Source organism: Camelus dromedarius, chromosome 25 (assembly GCF_036321535.1).
Source record: "Camelus dromedarius isolate mCamDro1 chromosome 25, mCamDro1.pat, whole genome shotgun sequence".
In the NCBI taxonomy this organism is placed as follows: Eukaryota; Metazoa; Chordata; class Mammalia; order Artiodactyla; family Camelidae; genus Camelus; species Camelus dromedarius.
The window spans coordinates 27,064,543-27,086,240 of NC_087460.1; the positions used below are offsets into that span (position 1 = coordinate 27,064,543).

General features: G+C 46.6%; 1 pseudogene; it reads left to right on the forward strand.

Moving 5' to 3' along the window:
- Window positions 1-210: 210 nt before the first annotated feature.
- On the forward strand, window positions 211-10,166 carry LOC135319277 (immunoglobulin heavy constant gamma 1-like; annotated as a pseudogene).
- Window positions 10,167-21,698: the final 11,532 nt, after the last annotated feature.

Below are 21,698 nucleotides of genomic sequence, written 5' to 3' on the forward strand. Positions count from 1 at the left end.
ATGGGTAGCACAGAGGGAAAGGAGGGCTGCTTCAGACACGTGGGCCAGAAGGAATCAGGCCTCAGGACTGATTTCATAATGCAGAAACCAGCTCCAAATCAAACTGTCAGACAGAACGTACAAAGTACAGAGAAAATTGTTAATCAGCAATTAAAAAATAATGAAGATAATTTTAAAAATAACACTGCTGTTCAACAGAAACAGCATAACATGGGGAAGAACATGGGCTTGGGAATCCAAGCCAGTTCTGTTCTGAAGTGTGTCATCGCCACGGAGAGTAGAGAGCCAACACGGCGCCCTCCGGCTCCTTAAGCCCAATGGCTGTGACAAGATCCATGTAAAGGAAACTGCATTCCCACAGAATCCAGGGAAGAGGCCATCCAAGTGCCAGGGGCTGTGTGTGACTCCTGCACCAGCATCCTAGAATCCCACTTGTTGCCCAGTGACGCTATGGACGAATTAGCCCTCTTTCCACTTTATCAGACACTTTACTACATTGACTATCTCCTCTTTTCCTTTATTTTCAACTTTCCCTGGTGTGCTAGCCCTTTCATTCATTTTCTTAAATTTAAGTATAACTGATCTACAATATTGTATTATTTTCAGGTGTGCAACATAGGGATTCAGTATGTTTACAGATTACACTCCATTAAATGTTATTACAAGATAATGGCTGTAATTCCCTGTGTTGTATAATATATCCTTGCAGCTTCTCTATTTTATACATAGTAGTTTGTATCTCTTAATTCCAAACCCCTAATTTGCCACTCAACCCTTCCCTCTCCCCATCAGCAATCACTACTTTGTTGTCTATATCTGTGCGTCTGTTTCTTTTTTGTTACATTCACTAGTTTTTTTTTCCTTTGGTGGCAGTTTTCCTTTGGTGGAATTTTTTTCTTTTTAATTTAATTAATTTTTAATTGAAGTACAAGTCAGTTACAATGAATGCATCAATTTCTGGTGTGCAGCACAATGTCCCTGTCATGCATATACATACATACATTCGTTTTCATATTTTTTTCCATTAAAGGTTATTACAAGATATTGAACATAGTTCCTTGTGCTGTACAAAAGAAACTTCTTAAAAAATCTACTTTTATATATAGTGTCTAACATTTACTAGTTTTTTTTTTTAATTCCACATATAAGTGATGTCACAGAGTATTTGTGTTTCTCTGTCTCACTTACTTCACTTAGTTTGATATTCTCTAGGTCCATCCATGTTGTTGGAAATGATATATACATATATATTGTGGAATGATTACTAAGATTAAGATAGTTAACACATCCAACAGCTCATATAGTTCTCTTTGTGTGTCTGTGATGAGAATGCTTCAGACTACTCTCAGCAACTTTCAAGCATACAGTACCATATTATTAGCTAGACATTACTGTACATTAGATCCTCAGAACTTACCCTTCTTATAATGGAAAATTTGTACCCTTTGACCTACATCAACCCATCTCCCCATCCTCCCAGCCCCTGGCAATCACCATTATATTCTGTTTCTATGAAATTGACTCTCTTTTTAGGATTACACATAAAAGTGATACCATACAGTATTTGTCTTTCCTTTTCTGGCTTATTTCACTTAGCATAACACCCTCCAGTTCTTCCATATTGTTGCCCAAATGGCATAAGCAGGATTTCCTACTTTGTTATGGCACTTCCTCTCCCCCTGTCTTTCTCTCTCTCTCTCTCTCTATGTATACATATATATATATATATATATATATATATATATATATATATATATATTTACACACACACACACATTCTCTTTATCCCTTCATCTGTTGACAGATACTTAGGCTGTTTCCATGTTTTGGCGACTATAAACAATGCTGCAATGGACATGGGAGTATAGATATTTCTTCTAGATATCTTTTAGATAGAGATTTCCCTTCCTTCAGATAAATACCCAGAAGTGGGATTGCTGAATCATATAGTAGTTCTATTTTTAAGTTTTTTAAGGAAACTCCATACTGTTTTCCACAGTGGCTGCACCAATTTACATCCCTATCAGCAGTCCATGAGGGTTCCCTTCCCTCCACACCCTCACCAGCACTTATAGTCTCTTTTTGGTGATAGCTATTTTAACAGATGTGAGATGATAACTCATTGTGGTTTTGATTTGCATTTCCCTGATGATTAGTGATGATGAGCACTTTTTCAAGTACCTGTTGGCCATCTGCATGTTTTCTTTGGAAAACTTTCTAGGCAGGTCCTCTAGCCATTTTTCAATCAGATTATTATTTTTTTCTATTGAATTGTATGAGTTCCTTATATATTTTAGGTATTAACCCTTATAAGATATATGATCTGCAAATATTTTCTCCCTTCCATAGGTTGCCTTTCACTCTGTTGATCATTTCTTTTGCTGTGCACGTTTTTAGTTTGATGAAGTTCCACTGAATAATGCTTGCTTTTGTTGTTATATCCAAAAAATTATTGCCAAGACCAATATTGAGGAGCTTTCCCCTATGTTTTCTTCTAGGAGTTTATTATAGTTTCAGGTCTTGCATTTAATTATTTAATCCATTTTGTGTTAATTTTTTTGAGTGGTGTAAGACACAGGTCCAATTTTATCCTTTTGCATGTGGAGTTTCAGTTTTCCCAACACCATTTTTTGAAGAGATTATCTTTTCCCCATTGATTGTTCTTGACTCCCCCGTCAAATATTAGTTGACTGTATATGTGTGGGTCTATTTCTGGGCACTTGATTCTGTTCCATCGGTCTATGTGTCTGTTTTTTCACAAAGTTCTTTGTACTCAAAGTGTTCAAGAAAACAAAGTCTCATATAAATGTCAAATGATTTGGGGTACTGGACAATGTCGCATGTTTTCAAGACTACATGTGCCCCATTTCATTCATGTATTCTATTTTCTATTATATTCACATCCAATCATTGATCTTCTATTCATTTATTGTTGGACTAATTTTTGAGGTTTGTATTAATAGTTGCTTAATTGGCTCTATAAAGAGGTTATTTTTCTACCTTGGGCACAAATTGGGAAGGTGAAAAATGTACTGAAAGAAGGGAAACATTAGAGAGAGAGACAGAGACAGAGACAGATTGACTGGTGACCAGAGGACAGATCAGACCATGTTTTGGGGTAATAATTAGGGTACTGGAGTTCACGGCAGGAGAATGGTATGAAAAACCTGGAACTTTGCTATATCTTAGATAAGGGCAGGGATACTAAAGGTAAAACAGTCACCCCACATCCCAAGGAATCAATAATTCTTTCATTCCTTCAAGGACGTTTTGAAAAAAGTCCCCAGGTACACAGTATCCAAAATGGAACTACAATAATAAAAGGAACAAAAGTATTATGACAAGATTATGCTAAGTATTAAATTGTGTTCATTTTACTCAAATAAAAGGCCATTAATAACTATAATATGCTTGCTAGCCTTTAATTAAGCTCAATATCCCTTCCTAAAATTTAAAGTCTCCTTTGTTTTTTATACAAATATTTCCTATATTGGCAGGAATATAACCCCACCTCATGGTCGGGAACCCACAGAGGGGGCAGGAGGACAGGGACAGACAGAGTGCAGGGGGACAATGAAGGGGAGACCCCACTTCAGGGACCCCACAGATGCTCCAGGAGGACAGGGAGAGACAGAGTGCAGTGGGGCAATGAAAGTGAGACCCCACCTCAGGGATGGGACCCCACAGAGTGTCCAGGAGGGTCAGGGACAGATCTAGTGCAGGGGGGCAATGAAGGGGATTCCCCAATTCAGGGACTGCACAGAGGGTCAAGGAGGGATTGGGACAGACAGAGTGTAGTGGGGCAATGAAGTGGAGGCCCCAACTCAGGGACTGAACAGAGGGTCCATGAGTACAGTGACAGACAGAGTGCAGGTGGGCAATGAAGGGGAGACACCACAGAGTGTCCAGGAGGAACAGGAACAGACAGAGTGCAGGGGGCCAGTGAAATGCAGACCGTCAACCCCGGGGATGGGTCCCCACAGAGGGTCCAGGAGGGACAGGGACAGACAGTGTGCAGGTAGGCAATGAAGGGGAGACCCCACCTCTGGGACGGGACCCCACAGAGGTTCCAGGAGGACAGGGACAGACAGAGTGCAGGGGGCAATGATGTCGAGAACCACCTCAGGGTCGGGACCCCACAGATGGTCCTGGAGGACAGGGATAGACAGAGTGCAGGGTGGCAATGAAGGGGAGACCCCTCCTCAGGGACACCACAGAGAGTCTAGGAGGGACAGGGACAGACATAGTGCAGGGGGGAAATGTAGGGGAGACCCCACCTCAGGGACAGGACCCCACAGAGGGTCCAGGAGCACCTGAGCCAGCACGGGGGAAGGCAAGCTGCCCAGCGGTCGTGCTGCCCACCCAGCACAAGGATGAGGGAGCCCTGGCAGGGGCTCGCCCTCTCCAACAGAGCTGGTTCATCAGAGGCCAACTGAGCTGAGCTGGGCTGCCAGGCCTTCAGGGAGCGTGTCCCGATCAGTGGGCAGAAGCCTGCCCCGGGCTGCACTGGGCTAGTTGTGCCAGAGACACAGGGCTGGCCTGGGTTCCCGAGAGCTCGGAGCTGGCAGTACAGGGGCTGCACACCAGCTCCACTGGCTACAGGAGGGGCGATGTGAGCCAGGGCGCAGAAGGTCAGGACTAGGAGTTGAGGGCTGGGAGCAGGTGGGTGCAGAGATGCAGACCAGCACCTGGAGGGAACTAAGGAACAGGGGAGACTTCTGGGGGCTCAGGGAGCAAAGAAGAGGCTTAAGGTACCCAAGTGCCAGGAGCTCTGCTGGGAGGGGACCAGGGTGGGACAGAGACTCTGCCAGGGGACAGCTGCCCAGAAAGGGAGGGGCACCTAGCAGCTCCAGGGAGAAGGGCCCAGGAGCAGAGCAGAACGAGGGGGGTGACCTGCGGCAGGTCAGAAGGCAGGGGCTGCTAAGGGCCAGCACCCCAGGGACAAAGCTCAGGGAGGCCACAGGTGAGCAGGCGACTGAAGACCAGGAAGGCAGGGGGCTTCTCAGGAACATGGAGAAAGCTACTAGAGCATGTGCGGGTGAGCAGGGGCTGGGAGGGCAGGGTGGCCGCTCCAGCATCTCCAGGAAGCAGGTAGGGCTTGTGCAGGTGGGTGGCGGCTGCAGGGCACAGGGCTAACACAGGATTTCAGGAAGCAGGCAGAGTTTATGCAGGTGGACAAGGGGCTGGGAGGGCAAGCAGCTGACCCAGGAAATCCAAAGAGCAAAGCCAGTCCTGGGAAAGAAATTCCCGGACTGGATCTGAACTAGGCTGAGGGCTCTGGGGCCGGCCAGAGGGGCTGGGGCTGTTCAAGGCCTGTAGCTCCAGGGACAAGGGTCAGGGAGGGTGTAGGTGAGCAGGGGGCTGCACAAGGAGGGCAGGGGGCTGCCACAGGGACTCAGAGAAAGCACGTAGACCTTGTGGAGGTGAGCAGGGGGCTGCCGTAGGAGCCCAGGGACATGGCAGAGAGTTTGAACTAAGGTCTGAGTAGCTGAGCAGGCCAAGCTGAGGGCTCCTGGGACAGCAGGACCCTTGAGCCCCTGAGGGGCTGGCCGGATGGCGTCCTGGGGTGGAGAGAGGGACTTCTGTGGGAATGAAGGAGAGGGGTCACCCCTGAGGGGACCCGATGGGCCCCAGTCCTTGGGCTCAAGGGCCCGTGGCGGGCTGGGAAAGGAGGGGTGGACGTGCCATAGCCTGGTGGGGTGAAACAGACCCTGGACCCCGCAGAGGGAAGGAAAGCGCGGGGCTCGTTCAGGGCCTGAGCTGGGCTGCCAGCCGGAGCAGAGCAGATGGGTCACAGTGAGAGGAGACAGGCCCAGCCAGGGATGTGCCCGGGCTGCTGGCACCGAACAGGCGAGGAAGGTGGGGGCAGTGTGCGGCCCCAAACTGTGCTGAGGGATGAGCTGGACTGAGGAAGGACAAGGGCATAAGGAAAGCAGGGACCTGAGAGCCACGAGCTGGGGTGGGGTCAGAGGCCCTGGTGGGAGGGGGAAGTGAGCTGAGGGGCTGCAGCTGGAGGTCCAGAAGAGGGATCGGAGCTCCCCAAGGCACAGACTCGCAGCTGGGCTGAGGCCACAGGGATGAAAGGGGGGGCCAAGGAGGAGGCCTGCAGGGACAGAGTCTGGGGGGGCCAGGGCCCAGATGCTCTGGCTGCAGAGCTGACCCAGAAGACACGGGCCCGGAGGGCAAACAGCAGGCCAGGCAAGGGGCCACGAGCAGGCTTCTGGGTGGTGGAGGCCCACCACACCAAGGACAGGCCCGCTCACCCAGGGCAGGGCCGGGCTGGGGCAGCAGGACGGAGAGCTCAGGGGACCAGTGGACACTAGCCGGGAGCAGGCAGCACTGGTCAGGACTCAGACACAGGGTTCAGTCAGGCCAGGCACTTGCAGGACGTTAGGGACCTGGGGGGCTGTCACCCAGGTGATCACCCAGCTCTGACCCACAGCTGCAGAGGCACGAGGTCCAAGGTGGTGAGGGCCCTGCCGGCCAGCTGGTTTGCAGACATTCTGCAAGCACATGGGTGCTGGGCTCAGGGATGCCCAGACCTGGGCACGTGACACCCTGCCCGGACCCTCCCAGGGGTGAAGCCCCGATGGTCACACGGCCTGCTTTCTTGCAGGCTCCAGCAAGGCCACTTCGGTTTATCCTCCGACTGCTGGATGTGGGGACACACCTGGCTCCACGGTGCCCTTCGGCTGCCTGGTCTGGGGCTAAATCCCTGAGCCGGTGACGGTGACCTGGAACTCGGGCGCCCCGTCCAGCGGCATCCACACCTTCCCGTCCATTCTCATGTCCTCGGTGCTCTACTCCCTCAGCAGCTTGGCGACCATGCCCGCCAGCAGCTCGGCCGGCAAGACCTTCATCTGCAACGTAGCCCACCCGGCCAGCAGCACCAAGGCGGACAAGCGTGTGGGCAAGAGGACAGGCCTCAGGGAGGGCGTCCACTCCCAGACAGGACCGAGGTCAGCCCTCCTCCCGGCTCGAACCACATGCCAGGATGGCGACCTCGGCCCAGGGTATCAGAGGGGATGCGGTCTCCTCACCTGAAGGCCTCCCAGGCTATGTGAGGGGTCCTCTGGGTGTTTCCACCAGGTTCAAGGTGGTCACAGGCTGGACAACTCTAACCTGCAGAACTGGTGCCGATCTGCACCTTCCACAATCTGTCCCTGACCTAAACTCTACCCAGGGCCATCTCCCGCCCACAGGAACCCCCCATCTGCTCTCTCTGCAGTGCTCCACAGCGAAGACCCCAGCTCCCAGTGTCCCAAATGCCCAGGTAAGGGAGCCAGGCTACACCCTCCATCGCAAGGAAGTGACCAGACACCAGGCCCTGCCTGATGAGGGAAACGTGTGCCCTACAGGAGGCCCGTCCAAGTGCTGACCCACATCTTGTTTCCCCCTCCAGCCCCTGAGCTCCTTGGAGGGCCCACGGTCTTCATCTTCCCCCCGAAACCCAAGGACGTCCTCTCCAGCACCCGAACACCTGAGGTCACGTGCCTTGTGGTGGACGTGGGTAAGGAAGACCCTGAGATCGAGTTCAGCTGATCCGTGGATGACACAGAGGTACACACGGCTGAGACAAAGCCAAAGGAGGAACAGTTCAACAGCACGTACCGCGTGGTCAGCGTCCTGCCCATCCAGCACCAGGACTGGCTGACGGGGAAAGAGTTCAAGTGCAAGGTCAACAACAAAGCTCTCCCGGCCCCCATCGAGAGGACCATCTCCAAGGCCAAAGGTGGGATGGACAACGGGCACGGGAGGGTCCTTTGGGGCTGCTCAGAGTGACCGTCATGCTCGCAGACACACCTGTCCCCACAGGGCAGGCCCAGGAGCCGCAGGTGTACACCCTGGCCCCACACCAGGAAGACCTGGCCAAGGACACCGTGAGCGTAACCTGCCTGATCAAAGGCTTCTACCCACCTGACATCAACGCTGAGTGGCAGAGGAACGGGAGGCCGGAGGCAGAGGGCGCCTACGCCACCACGCTGCCCCAGCCGGACAACGCCGGGACCTACATCCTCTACAGCAAGCTCTCGGTGGGAAAGAACACGTGGCAGTGGGGAGAAGTCTTCACCTGTGTGGTGATGCACGAGGCTCTACACAGATCACTCCACCCAGAAATCCATCTCCCAGTCTCCGGGTAAATGAACCTCACCCCAGCACCCAAGCGAACCCCCCTCCCCGAGGCTCTCAGGGTCCCACGTGGACGCCTGAGCCCCACCCCTGTGTACATACCTCCCTGGCCAGCATGAAATAAAACACCCAGTACCTCCCTGGGGCCCTGCAACACTGTCATGGTTCTTTCTGTGCAGAGCTCCGGCGCCCGCCGGGCCTGCGGGAGGCGGGGGCAGGCCAGGCTCTGAGGACAAACTTGGTGCCAATGGAGGCAGGCAGCAGCCCGAGGCCAGAGATGGGGCTCTGCCAGAGGCAGCCGCTCCCCAGGGTCCAGGGTCCAGCCAGCACCTACTCAGGCTGGAGCGTGTAGAGGGGACTGGTAGAGCCTCCCAGGGACCCTCACGGAAATGAGTGCACGGTTCTTCCCACCTCTGTCCAAGCCCAACTGTGGGACAGTGGCAGGTCCTTGTCCCCGCAGTTCCCGTCCCTGGGGCCTTGATAGTCCACGTGATGACACCCTGTCAACATGGGAGCCACGCCTGGCCGGCGATGGGGGCACAGGCCTCCTGCTCCCAGGACACACGGAGATCAGGCCCCACCTTCCCACAGGCGAGGTGCTCGGGGCCAGATCTGTAACCTCGAGGGGACACTCACCCAGGCCCACAGGAAACAAGCCCTCTCATGGAGCACACCAGCCTGCACACCCCTCGTCCACCTGCAGACTCACGCACACACATGTGCCTGTGCAACTGCACACAAGGGCACAACCACACAAGTGCACACAAGCCAGCCTTGCTCACTGGGTCCTCAACGGGGTATCCGCCCGGGGCCAGACCAGAGCCTGGAGCCGGGTCTCATGAACCCTCTGTGGACACCAGCTTGGTCCCCACTCCTGAAAGCCCCAGCAGCACTGACCACACTCTGACCACACTGGCCAGCTCAGACCCCCACCCCTCCTCTCCCCAGGACACCTGCACCCCCTCCTCAACAGACAGAGACCCAACACACCACTGGTCCCTAGCACGCCCACCCCACCCCCTCAGGCACACAGGGACACCCCAAGTTTGCCTCCGCCCTTCCCTGCAGTAGGACCCACCACAGACCTGCTCTGCAGACCCCTGCCGTCTAGGCCTGGCCTCCGGTGGGAGGGAAGGCAGGGGTCAGGGCACCCTCTCCCCAGAGGACCCCATGAAAGGCACCGCAGAGGAGACGATGAGGGACACGCACTGGCCAGGCCGAGATCTGGGCCCAAGGAGTCCGGCCAAGACTGAGGCCCAAGCTGGAGGAATGGGGGACACGAGGTCGGTGCCCAGGGATTGACCTCAGGGAACCATTGATCCAGCCCCCTAAGGGGATCCTAGTGCCCCACCCGCCCTGTCACAGACAGACCCACCCCCAGGTGCCACTGACCCTGCCCTGGCACGTGACGGGCAGCCACAGAGCTGACCACCCCCTCCCCATCCAGAGCCACTCCTGGAGGAAGAGATCTGTGCCGAGGCCCAGAGCGGGGAGCTGGATGGGCTGTGGACCACCATCTCCATCTTCATCACCCTCTTCCTGCTCAGCGTGTGCTACAGCACCACAGTGACCCTCTTTAAGTGGGCGGGCCAGGCCAGCTGTCCCTGCTGTCGCCACACAGTGCCCGCACAGTCCCCCTTCCCTGTCCACTCCCTGTCCCTCCATGTCCCTCCCTGTCCCCTTCCTGTCCCCTCACAGTCCCGTCACTGTCTCCTCACTCTCCCCTCTTGTCCTTTCTGTCCACTGTCCTCTGTCTCTCCATTTCATTCTGTTATCTCACTGTCTCTCTCTGTCCCTGTCGGGACCTCCCTGTCCCTGGCTGTGCCCATGGAGTCCTCGCGCCACCCCACCCGAGTACACTCGCGGCCGGCAGTCCCCAGGCTGGGAGGCCAGGTCCTTGCGGGCAGCTGGCACGAGGGCCCCGGCTGTGCCCACACCCGCCGTCCCTGCAGGTGAAGTGGATCTTTTCCTCGGTGGTGGAGCTGAAGCGGACGATCGTCCCAGACCACAGAAACGTGATCGGGCAGGGGGCCTAGCGTGCCCTCTGGGGGTGTCCACAGCCACCCCAGGCCCCAGATGTACCCCGTTCATCACTCCGAGCTGCTCAGCCACTACTTCGCCCGCTGCCCTGCCAGCTCTGATCTCTCGGCCGTGCTCACCCGCATCTCCATCCTCCGACCTCACGGCCACCACCGACCACACCTTGCACCCTGCCCACCTTCAGGGGACCAAGTGTACAGCAGGTGCTACCACCAACCTGAGCCGAGGGGTCTGCCTGTCCTCACCGGGAGTGCCCGGGGCACCCTGGGGTTCCCTTGGATGAGCAGGAGGCTGGCATCCCGGGGCAGTGGGCAGGGATTGCTCTGTGGACACCATCAGGTTGGTCATCAAGCAGGGTCCCCAAGGGGAGGCGCCTGTGTCAGATCCTTGGTGGGAACATATGCAGCCCTGGCCAACGTCTCACAGCAGGGAGGCTTTTGGATGTGCCACCAACGGTCAGCCAAGTACTCAGCTCTGAGAAGGGCCAGGGCCCATGGCCCCTACAGGAGCCAGGCCTGCCAGGAAGGGGGTGAGGTCTCCCCACTCCAGCTTCCCAGAGACGGGCCTGGTGACCGGGTCCCCCAAGGGCAGGACACAGCCTCGCTGGACACAGAAATAGGGACACTGGCAAAACAGGGCAGTGGCCACAGCCAGCCTGTCCTGTGGCCAGCGGCCTGAGACACCTTCAGCAGGAGCTCCCCTGCACTGGGCGGTGGGGTGAGAGGCGAGCCCCGGGAGGAGGGAGGCCGACAGCCTGGCGTCCCGGCCCGAGACCCCTGGGCCTCTCCTGTCTTGTCCCTGGATGGGGAGGGGCAGGCCCCAGTGCCGGGTGGTGGCAGGGGAGGGGGGGCGTGCTACAGCCAGAGGTCACACCAGGCCTGGCTTGGGAAGCTGTGCATCCTTTCTAAATGTCTGGAGCCCATGAACTTTATGCGCTGTTTATCTTTGGTTTGGGTTTTTTGTTGGGAGACTCTGGCTTGTCATGTTTTGGGTTGTGGAGACAATAAAGCATCCTTTACCATTCCATAGCTCTCTGGGAATCGCTCTATGTTGCGGCCCCTCCCCTGGTGACTCCACAGCCTGGCCGCCCTCCACACCCTCCCAGTTCCAGGCCCCAGCTCTCCCCCGACCACACCCATCCCTGGGGTTCCCTGGGGGCGCAGAGTCAGCAGCAAGTCCCAGGTGTCGGACGCCTGGTCAGCACGGCTGCTGTAACACGCAGCACAGTCGAGTTGGAACCACAGAAATTATTGCCTCCCGTCCTGGAGCAGCACGTCCCAGGTCGAGGAGCGTGAAGGCCACTGTGCCCACCGGCTGCCAAGGGTGCAGGGACGGAGTCAGGACTCGGTCCTCCCGGGAGGCCAGACCCTGAGCTCCAGTCCCTCCTGGTGGTTCCATCTCAAAGGAACAGTCTCAGGTCCCGGGTTGTAGGAGACACAGCACTCCCCAGAGGGCAGACACAGGAGCCACAGCTGTCTGCCCTTCGCAGGAAACGCTCCAGGAAATGGAGGCCAGCGCCTGGTCGGGGCTGGCTCTGCTGGGCGATCCTCACCAGTGCTTCAGGAGATCTCAGTCACCCACAGGACACGGCCCTGGGCGGCTGGACATTGTCCAAGTGTCTATGTGAGCCTTTCAGTGTGTCAGGGCAGAGGGGGTGAAACCAATGTGCCGAGTCTGTGGCTCCACGGCCCCAGGGGAGGCCGAAAGGACAGGCTCCTGGAGGGGAGCTGGGACCAGCACTGAGTGTCTATCAGTAAAGCCACAGCACCCTAGGGCTGTTGGAAAGGGCCATTCCAGCTTCCTGTGGGGGACAGGCAGACAGACAGACAGACAGAGAGACAGAGGAAGACAGAGAATTTTATGCAGGAAAGGGACAGCTCGCTGCAGTGGGCTCTACACCAAAGACGGTGAGGCCATGGGGCAGGCAGCTGTGTCCAGGGGCATCGCTGGTCCTCAGGGACCCTGCCAGGCGTGAGGACACTGGGCACCCTCTGCCTCCAGGGCTCTATCGGGGCTCCAGAAACCATCCTGGGGGTCTCCCCCACTCACAATCTCCCTCACACGGAACACCTAACCAACAAGCTGAACCTGCTAATGGTCCCTGCAGCCTGCCCAGCCCCAGGCCCTGCCCCTCACCTCCATCCCCTGGACCACAGATCTGCCTCCAGCCAGACATTCCCATGGGGACACCAGGATGGTCGATACCGGGCTGGCCCCACGGGTCCTTGAGGAGCACCAGTCCCAGAACAGCTGCCCCCACCAGGCCTGAGGGCCCCGTCCTGACCCTGGGGCAACACCAGGCCACAGCACGTCCCCCATGCACAACCCCTCCTGGGCCCCTGGAAGCGAAGTGGCCGACGCCTTCCCTTGAGCCCCTGTGTCAGCACCGGTGTGAGCCTGAGGTCAGCCTCCTGCTGCTCCTGACCCCTCGGGGCCCTGCCCCGGGCAAGACCTCCGACACACTCCTGTCCGTGTCTCACCTCTCCTGCCCGCACCCCCATCCACATCTTACACACACACACACACACACACACACACACACACACACATCGTGGGCTGCCACCCCACTGCGCTCCTGGGCCCCCACCAGGTCCCCCCTCCTCCCGCCCTCCAAGGGGAACGTCTGTCAGTCTGAGCCTTGAATACCTGGATTGCTGTCCGTGTGTGGTGTCCGTGGATGTGGGGAAAAGAAACCCTTGTGCTCTGTTGGTGAGGACATAAAATGGCATTGCCATTGTGCAAAACACTTTGGAAGCCCCTCAGAGAAATTTCAGAAACAACTACCACACTTGCAGCAATCTCACTGCTTAGAATAACCCCGAGCGAACATACAACAGGTCTTAAAGAGACACTTGAACACCCACTTCACAGCAGCTCCGTTGACAATACCTACCACGAGGCAGGAACTCGAGCGTCCTTCCGTGGATGGACAGATGAGCACGATGTGGGCTGAGCGTACAATGGAACAGTACTGCCCCTGAAGAAAGAAGAACATTGTGACGTGTGTGACAGCACGGGGGCACCTGGGGGACATCGGAACGCGTACCGTGAGCCAGGGGCAAGACGGTGAATCGTGTGCGATTCCACTTGTGTGAGCGATTAGGAGTGGCCGCATTCCCAGAAAGAGAAAACACAGAAGTGGCTGCAGCCGGGGGAGAACGGGGGGTTGTTGTTTACGGGCATAGGGTTTCACACGTAAAGACGGGGAGAGTTATGGAGACACAGGTGGTCGTGATTGCACTGTATGAATGTATTTACTGTCCCCAAAACCCGGAGAGAGGTTTAACATGGTACACTTCCTTAGGGGCAAATCCTATTCTTTTACCACAATAAAAAAATAACTTTTAAGCAGGAGAAATCTAACCCATTGAATAAAATCTGAACACCTTCAGGAAGACCTGGAGCCTGTGTCTCTCCCTGTGGAAGAAACCGGTGGCAGCAGGATGGAGCTGCACACCTGCCTGGCCCAGGGCTGGACCCCCTGCGGAGGCCAGCGGGCGCCGGAGGAGCAGCTTCTCCACACTGACGGCGTGAGGGTGCAGGTCAGTGACAACGTGCACGGCTGTAGCACAGCCCCCCAGCCAAAGGACTGCTCCTTCAGTTTGCTCTCCAACAGGTGTAAACTTCTCTTCTGAACAACCCTAACCTAGAGACACACAAAGGGAAGGGAACACTAAGAAAGCTGCTTACGGCTTAGCTAACCTGACGTAGAACAAGAACAGCTCAACCCACTGCTTGTCGGCCACCGTGGACCACGTTAAGCTTCCCAATTAAAAGACAGCAATACAGTTTGTGTCTCCACCTAGTGCAGGGAGATTGTCTCAGATACAATATAAAACTGCCAACCCTCCTCCAGGAAAGACTTGAACTCCCATTGTCCATCTTACGTATCTTCGGCTGATGTTCATTTCTCGTGTTCATGAATAACCTCCGTCTTGGGTGTCCATGTTGTCTAAGTTTTTTTTATTAGAGCAGTTAGTCCATTTATATTTAAAGTAATTACACAAATGAAAGGATTTACTTCTGTCATTTTTCTAATTGTTTTCTAAATATTGTACCTTTTTTGATTCTCAAATTCTCTATTACTCCCTTTTTGTGTTTAATTTTATTTTGCAATGTGCCATTTTTGTTCTTTTAAAATTTCCATTTCTGGTTTTTTTTTTTTTGGTATTTTATTAGTGGTTGTGTTAGGGATAACAATTGACCTCTTCAGTTTATTATGACTATATATGTGTGTGTGAATGCATGTGTGTGTATACATGTCTGTCTGTGCACATGTGTGCATATATGTTTATTTATAACAGCTAAAAATAAGGTGAATTTAAAGATACAAGTATAGATATATATACATATACATAATAAATAAACAGTACATTAATTTCCTCTGTAGTTCTGTATAGTAAGAGAGACATAAACCTGTGCACGTGGGGACATGTCATTGTGGTAAACGTAGAGGAAGCATGAAAAGCACATTTAAGCCCAGACACAACTACACCAAGCTTTAGGAATTATAATGTGCTGCCATGCATTGTAGGTTAGTTAACCCATTCAACTATTTCATGAGGTAGGTATACTTTTGGTGTGGTTTTTGATAGTTGAGATAATTGATGCAAAATGCTTGAAGTTGCATAGGTAGTAAGTGATGACAGTGAATTTGAAATCCAGGTCTCTAAATACAGACTCTAAATCCTGTGATTTTTCCAGTATTTTATAAAATTTACCAACCAGTCAATTCTTAATTGTCCATATGCAAATTATTAATGTCAGTCTCATAGTCACCAGCTCATACATCAAAACTTTCTGGTATATTTTAATTTGTTTGTATGTCTTCACTTTAAATCAATGTATGTAACACTTCTGTGTTTGAAAAATTAGCAAAAATTATCAATTTTACATGATAGTATTTTGTGATGTTTCTTGTTCTGCTCACTTTATAAATCTAAATTGACTGTCATTGCTGTGTCTTGCATCTCAGGGATCACGTTTTCCTTCAGATCCACACTATGCAGAATTGATTCAAAGTCCTTGAAGCATAGCTGGATGTGAAATAAATGAAAGTCTGCCTAATACTCGGATTTAGGTCTACAAATTTAGATGGAAAAAATAAGCTGCCAGTTATCACAAGTATGTTCTAAATTATTTTGCTTGGAAAACAGTTCTCCTATTCCACAGAGTTTTCACAATTTCTATTTAAATGAGTTGAATGTAAGCCAGTCCTTTTCAGGTACATCTGAACATGAAAATGACCAAATTAAATCATTTTCTCTAAAGACTGACAAGAACTTGATTAAAAAAAAAAAAGAATGATTAGCAAATCATAAACTCCATGCAAACACAATCTGCCTGTGAGAAGAGGTCTAAAGGGGCAAACGTGGAAAGTTAGGAGAAAAAAATATTATTTTGGAAGCCATTAAGATTTTATTCTAGGAGTATTTTTGCTGCAAGTCTAATACCATATTCATAATGAAATCCTCTGCTGTAATATTTTAATCATCAGCCATGTCTCTATTCTTTGATCTAACAAATTCCAGGATAATTTGTCCTATTATTCTAATGAGTTAGGCTTACAGTCCTTTCTGATTTTGCTTACATAATCCTATTAACCGTTTCCAGATTAACTATTATTCATAAAATCATTTAATCTTTACCCTATTGACATGAAATCTATCTTAACATTGTTAGCTGTACAGTTCTCCAACCTCTCAGCTTTCGAGTTTCTCAAATATTATATTCATCAATGTTTTATTCACTTTCTCCTGTTTTAAGATACTTTTTTTGCTCTAGGTATTATATGACTTTAATATTTTAGATTTCTTTTTTTTTCCTTTTTTGGTTCAGCAGAGAAATAGACAAGATCTGTATACCTACAAAGAGGGAGTTTTAATGCCCTTAAGTAAAAGAGGTAAGTGCAGAGAGAATAGATTTCACAGATAGAAGAATGGGTAATGTTACAGAGCAAGACTAGGGAACTGGAACAACCCATGATTCCAGGGGCCCAGGAAAGGACATGAAACTGCCCACAGGCAATGTGGTTTGTGTGTGTGTGTGTGAGAGAGAGAAAGGGGGTGGCGGGAGAGAAGGAAAGATGAGATAGGGAGAAAAAATAGACAGGTGGGTAGATAGACTGATTAACTATAATATATTTCTATTTGTGCTTTTTAAGTGTAGTCAGTCTCAATGAACAACTTTTCACTGTTTGGTGAATTGAATGTGTAAAAAGATAATAATAAATGCACTAATAAGATAATTTAATCCTTCCTCCAAAAGAGAGGGCCTGCTAAGATGGTGGGGGTGGGGTTACTGCAGACAGGAAAGTCAGTATCATTTTGTGTTTATGCTTCCTATTGGAATAAAATAATTTTTCTCCAAAGATAGGCAAGCCAAATAATTCACTTTTTTATAGTATTCTCAAACTGCCACAATAACTAATATTATAGAATGTCTTCTTGGTTCATAAAGAGCACGATTAATGTGGGCAAATCCACAGAGGATAATGTTTAAGTGTGCTGTGTCATCTGCTTGGCCTTTCCTTCTCAGTTAAGAGTGTCATAACATGCAATCCAGGCAAGTCATAAGAACGTCTTAATGAAATATGCATAGTTTTTAATTAGAAAGAATGGCATATGTATTTTTATGACATTCTTGAACTTTTAAATAATAGAAGAAAGTGGACTGAATCCACAACTTAAATTTTGTGCGGCACAATAGACAACAATACACAATGTATAAAAGACTCTACCATGGTGCTTTATTTACTTAATTAATAGCATGTAAAACTTAGATCGAATTAATTTCCACCAGCATCTTATTTAGATATGTGGTCCAATCTTAATGTAACATTAAATGATCTTAAACAATTTTCTGATGCTTTATAAAATTATTTCCAGCTAAAGAAATTCATACCTGGGTTCATATGATAGAAAGTTGGAAAAGTGAACTTTTGTGTGTGGTTGTATAAAGAACATATTGATTGAATAATTATCAGTAATTAAGCATCTACCTCTAGATAGAAAAATTTCAAAATTCTTAAAATGAGAAACAAGGAAAGTGCTTCTGCAAGTTTCTGCAATGTTTCCACTTAAAATATCATTTTAAAAATGCGTAAACATCCAAGTAACTTTATGTGCTATTGATTGTGTATCAAATATCAAATTACCTCTTTGGACAGGGATTTTATCTTTAAAATGTATATTCTTTCCAGGAAAACTATATTATTTGAAACTTCATGGTACTTAAAACACTTTCATGAGTTAATAAATAATTATTTTATTAATATGATTTTAAAAGTAAAAGAATAAATTACTAATATGCTTGAGTAATAATGATTAAATGACATTCCCTGGGTCAAAAAGATTTAATGTAAAAGAAAAAGACTTGCCTTTTGAGTTAATACAATTTTTTAAGAATTAAACATTTTCATTCAATTACTGTGGGTAATTAAATTGCTCTCATTATTACAAAACATACACACAGATATTGCTTCAAAATATTTGTATTTGTGTGTTTGTGTGTGTGTTTAGCTAAAAAAGCATAAAGAAAGGAAATCTTAAGTTGAAGAAGAAAAGATACTTTTAAATGAAAAATAAATGAGATATCTATAGTTGCTTTTTTATTTTGAATCTTTTGAAAGGTTCAGGTCATTTTACAATCTTGAAAATAGGATACAATCAATAAAGCTTAAAAATCGCAAATGTATAAAGTTATAGAAATGTTTCTGGTATCAACTTTCCATCTTTCATTAGAAGAAGATATTGACAATAATGGATTATATGAAACAAGGTCTCTTAATATTGAGTTCTTTTGTATATAGTGCCAGGAGTGCTGAAAAGTGGGAGTAGATGGATTTTTGCTCTTGTTTTTTCCTTGCTATGACACCTGAGTCTCAGGAAAGATAGACTTTGAGTCCATTTGACTCTAGTGCATACGTTGACAGAAGGCAAGTTTGTTGTACTATTCAGTTAGGCAGATCAGCTGTTCACCAAGAACCTGGCACATAACAGACACAACGTAAGTTACAGTTAGACAATGGAGTGAATAGATCTATGGGCTCTTTGGGTTACATTCAAGGCAATTCTAAAAAAGCTTTGGTGGCTGACTTATCAGTTTGTTCTCACCCTAGTACCAGAAATCCTAGGAAAAGTGTGGCTTAGGATCTCTTACCCTTTAGATTGAAGTTTGTACTGGAGTTGTCCTGGGAATGCCCTGGTTATTTTATTAGAGCCTGGAGGTCTTTTCCAAGATAATCATACTAAAGGAATACAGTGTTCTGAAGAAACTTTAGGGGATATATCTCTTTAAAAAATATCTACATATACATTATGTCTGAGTATATATCTACACATATGCTTATATATGTTATATATATATAATATATATGCAAATATATAATTTGTTACAGGTATACCTTGTATACATTTAGATTTTGGAGTTGATTTGTATCTGCTTGAGACCATCTTTAATGTTATAAAGCTACAGAGATACAGGATTAGGAGCATTTGGAAGAGAACTGCCATTTAGGTGTCTTTGAGTCCTAAGAGGGGTTCTGAAAGATCTCTGGCTCACAGGAGATAATACTAGCTATATATTTAAAGAATAAGTGGCCAGGTTCCTTTCTTTTCTCCTTCCTTTTTTTCCCTTTTATTTCTGCTTCCTTTCTTCCTTAATTTTACATACAGTACAGGTACAGAAGGAAACAACATGTACAAAACAAGAGTAAACATTTTCTCATGTGTTTTTGGAGACTGTTGCTGTCTCCAGTTCTCTGTTCCCTTTCCAAGGAAGCCCAGTCATCAGTAGGTACACCTTTATGCTTTTCTTTCTTTCTTTCTTTCTTTCTTTCTTTCTTTCTTTCTTTCTTTCTTTCTTTCTTTCTTTCTTTCTTTCTTTCTTTCTTTCTTTCTTTCTTTCTTTCTTTCTTTCTTTCTTTCTTTCTTTCTTTCTTTCTTTCTTTCTTTCTTTCTTTCTTTCTTTCTTTCTTTCTTTCTTTCTTTCTTTTCTTTCTTTCTTTTCTTTCTTTCTTTCTTAATTTTTAACTTTCCTCATAGTTACCATGATAGTCTGCAAACTCCTGGCCCATAAACATATACATACATGGGCCAAGAATATTATGTATATATCTAATGAGCCGGATGAAGTTTTACTTCTTTTGCTTGTATTTTCACCATTAAACTCCTTATATCCTAAACACTAACCCTTCACCCCAACCATATTCTTTTAATATTTACTCTTAACAAAGCAACAAATATAATAAATATTTTATTAAAAGTGTGTTCTTTTGAGGGGCACAGGGAATGATCAATTTAATATAAAGTGAATGCTTTTAATTATGAGCATCAGAGTGTATTTTACATTGATTCATGATACCATGAAGATTAGTGAAAAAGGAAACATGTAATAAGCATATTGCTACAGGTATATGTAGATGGGGTTTAGAAGAGAATCACAGAAGAATTAAATTAATAATATAAAACAGGTCAAAAAAGGTAAATTGCCTTTGAAAATGCTCAAATTTTTAACATACCTTATTAAAAATCTAGTTAAGAATTTGACAGCTATCCAATTAATGTAAAAAATAAAAAGGAATGAGATAGGTACTTAAATATAAAATTCAAAGCAAAGAAAACAACTAAAATACACATTTTAACTGCTGGAGGGACAACATGATATCTTAATAACACAATTCAAATCTTTGCCCAAGATACTCATTTTTTGCAACTTTGTGATTAATTTATATATCTGAGTTGTATAGTAGAGATTTGAAGCAGAGGATTGAACTGGGGAAAAATACTTCTTGAAACATCTATAGATTTTGAGTAAACACATAAATAATTCAATATGTTGGTTATATTAATCAATTAGTCTATATCCATAATTATATTTTGTTATGGATATGTATGAGTACAAATTTAATGCATTGATATTTCTTTATAATTTCATTTTTTATCTGTTCTTTCATGTTCATTGCTTCTGCATTATTTATCTGCTATATTGTTTGTTCATACAAGTTTATTTCTTATAAAGGTGTGCCTTTCATCGTCACGCACGTTTCCCTTTATTTTGGTAAATATCTCCTTTGTCTTGATATTACTTCTGCATTTTCAATATTATTTTTCTTTATATTTGACAGATACAATTTTGTCAACCACTTATTAGTACTTTATTATATTTTCTATCTTAAGATTTAATTTATATTTTAATTTAAATATAAAATTCATTGATATGAATGTATTTCAATATAGTTTTAATGATCATTTTGTTACTTCACAACCGATTGCATATTTTAGTTTTATCTTGAATTTTTAATGTCAAGAAAGTTGACACTGTCATTCCTGTTTTATAAACAGATGTTTGTTTTTATCCTCGATTCCTTGCTTCCCTCAAATCTTCAGCTAAGATCAGTTTATTTTTGTGAAGTATAACCTTTAGAATTATAGGGCATTTGGGCAGTAAATGTTATCAAGTTTTACTTGTTCAAATATATCTATTTTTTATGGACTTTTAAAAAAGATTTTTGTTTGTTTTGTTAATGGAGGTACTGGGGATTGAACCCAGTTTTATATTCCCTTCCACTAAATTCAAAATTATACACTCTGTTTGTTTAATGGTTAACCTATAATTTATATTAAGCATTGTTAACATTTCAACATATAAATTTAATTCAATCTTTTGCTTTCCTTTTAGCTAACAAAGACCTTCGATCAATGTCAATGCATTTACCACTCCAACCTTTTTGCTGTTTTCATGTTTTAAAATTATATTTTATTTAATCACAAGACATTTTATTACTATGAAGTGTGACTTGAATATAGTGTTTACTTGCTTTGTTCATGGATGTCTTTCTTTAATTTCCTTTTTTTGTTCTATTTCAGACTCCCTAGCTAGAATAACATTCCTTCGGCCTAAAGTTAATTCCTTTACAATTCTGTTTAAACTTCCAAAAATTGAGAAGAAAATGGCCAACAAATTAATAGAAACATTAATGATATTTATGTAGTATTTTCACATAAAAATAAATAAATGTGACCCTTAAATATATGAAAAAAGCTTAAACCTATTTTGAAATCCTTTATTATATATAAATCCTTATAATAAAGGATTTCAAAATAATATACTGCAAAAACATTATTCAGCTACCAAATTATCAACAAATGAAATGTCTGACAACATATTCTGTTGGCCAGCCTCTAAATAATGATGCATTCTCAAGCATTGCTGATGGGAATGAAAAATGGTACAACACTATGGAGGGGATTTTGCAATACCTAATGAAAATATACACACGGTCATCTTATAAATTCAGGAATCCTATTTCTAATAATCTGTCCAAAGATACAATGGCATAAACATAAAATGTTATATTTCATCTTTATTATACGAAAAAATTAAAAACAAGCATGTGGATGCAAGTAAAAATTCTGCTTTATAATTTTGAACTTGGAATCATGTATATATTTTACATAATTCAAAGTGAAATAAATAAAATAACCTAATATAACAATTATTAAAATTGAAAATAATGAAATGAAACC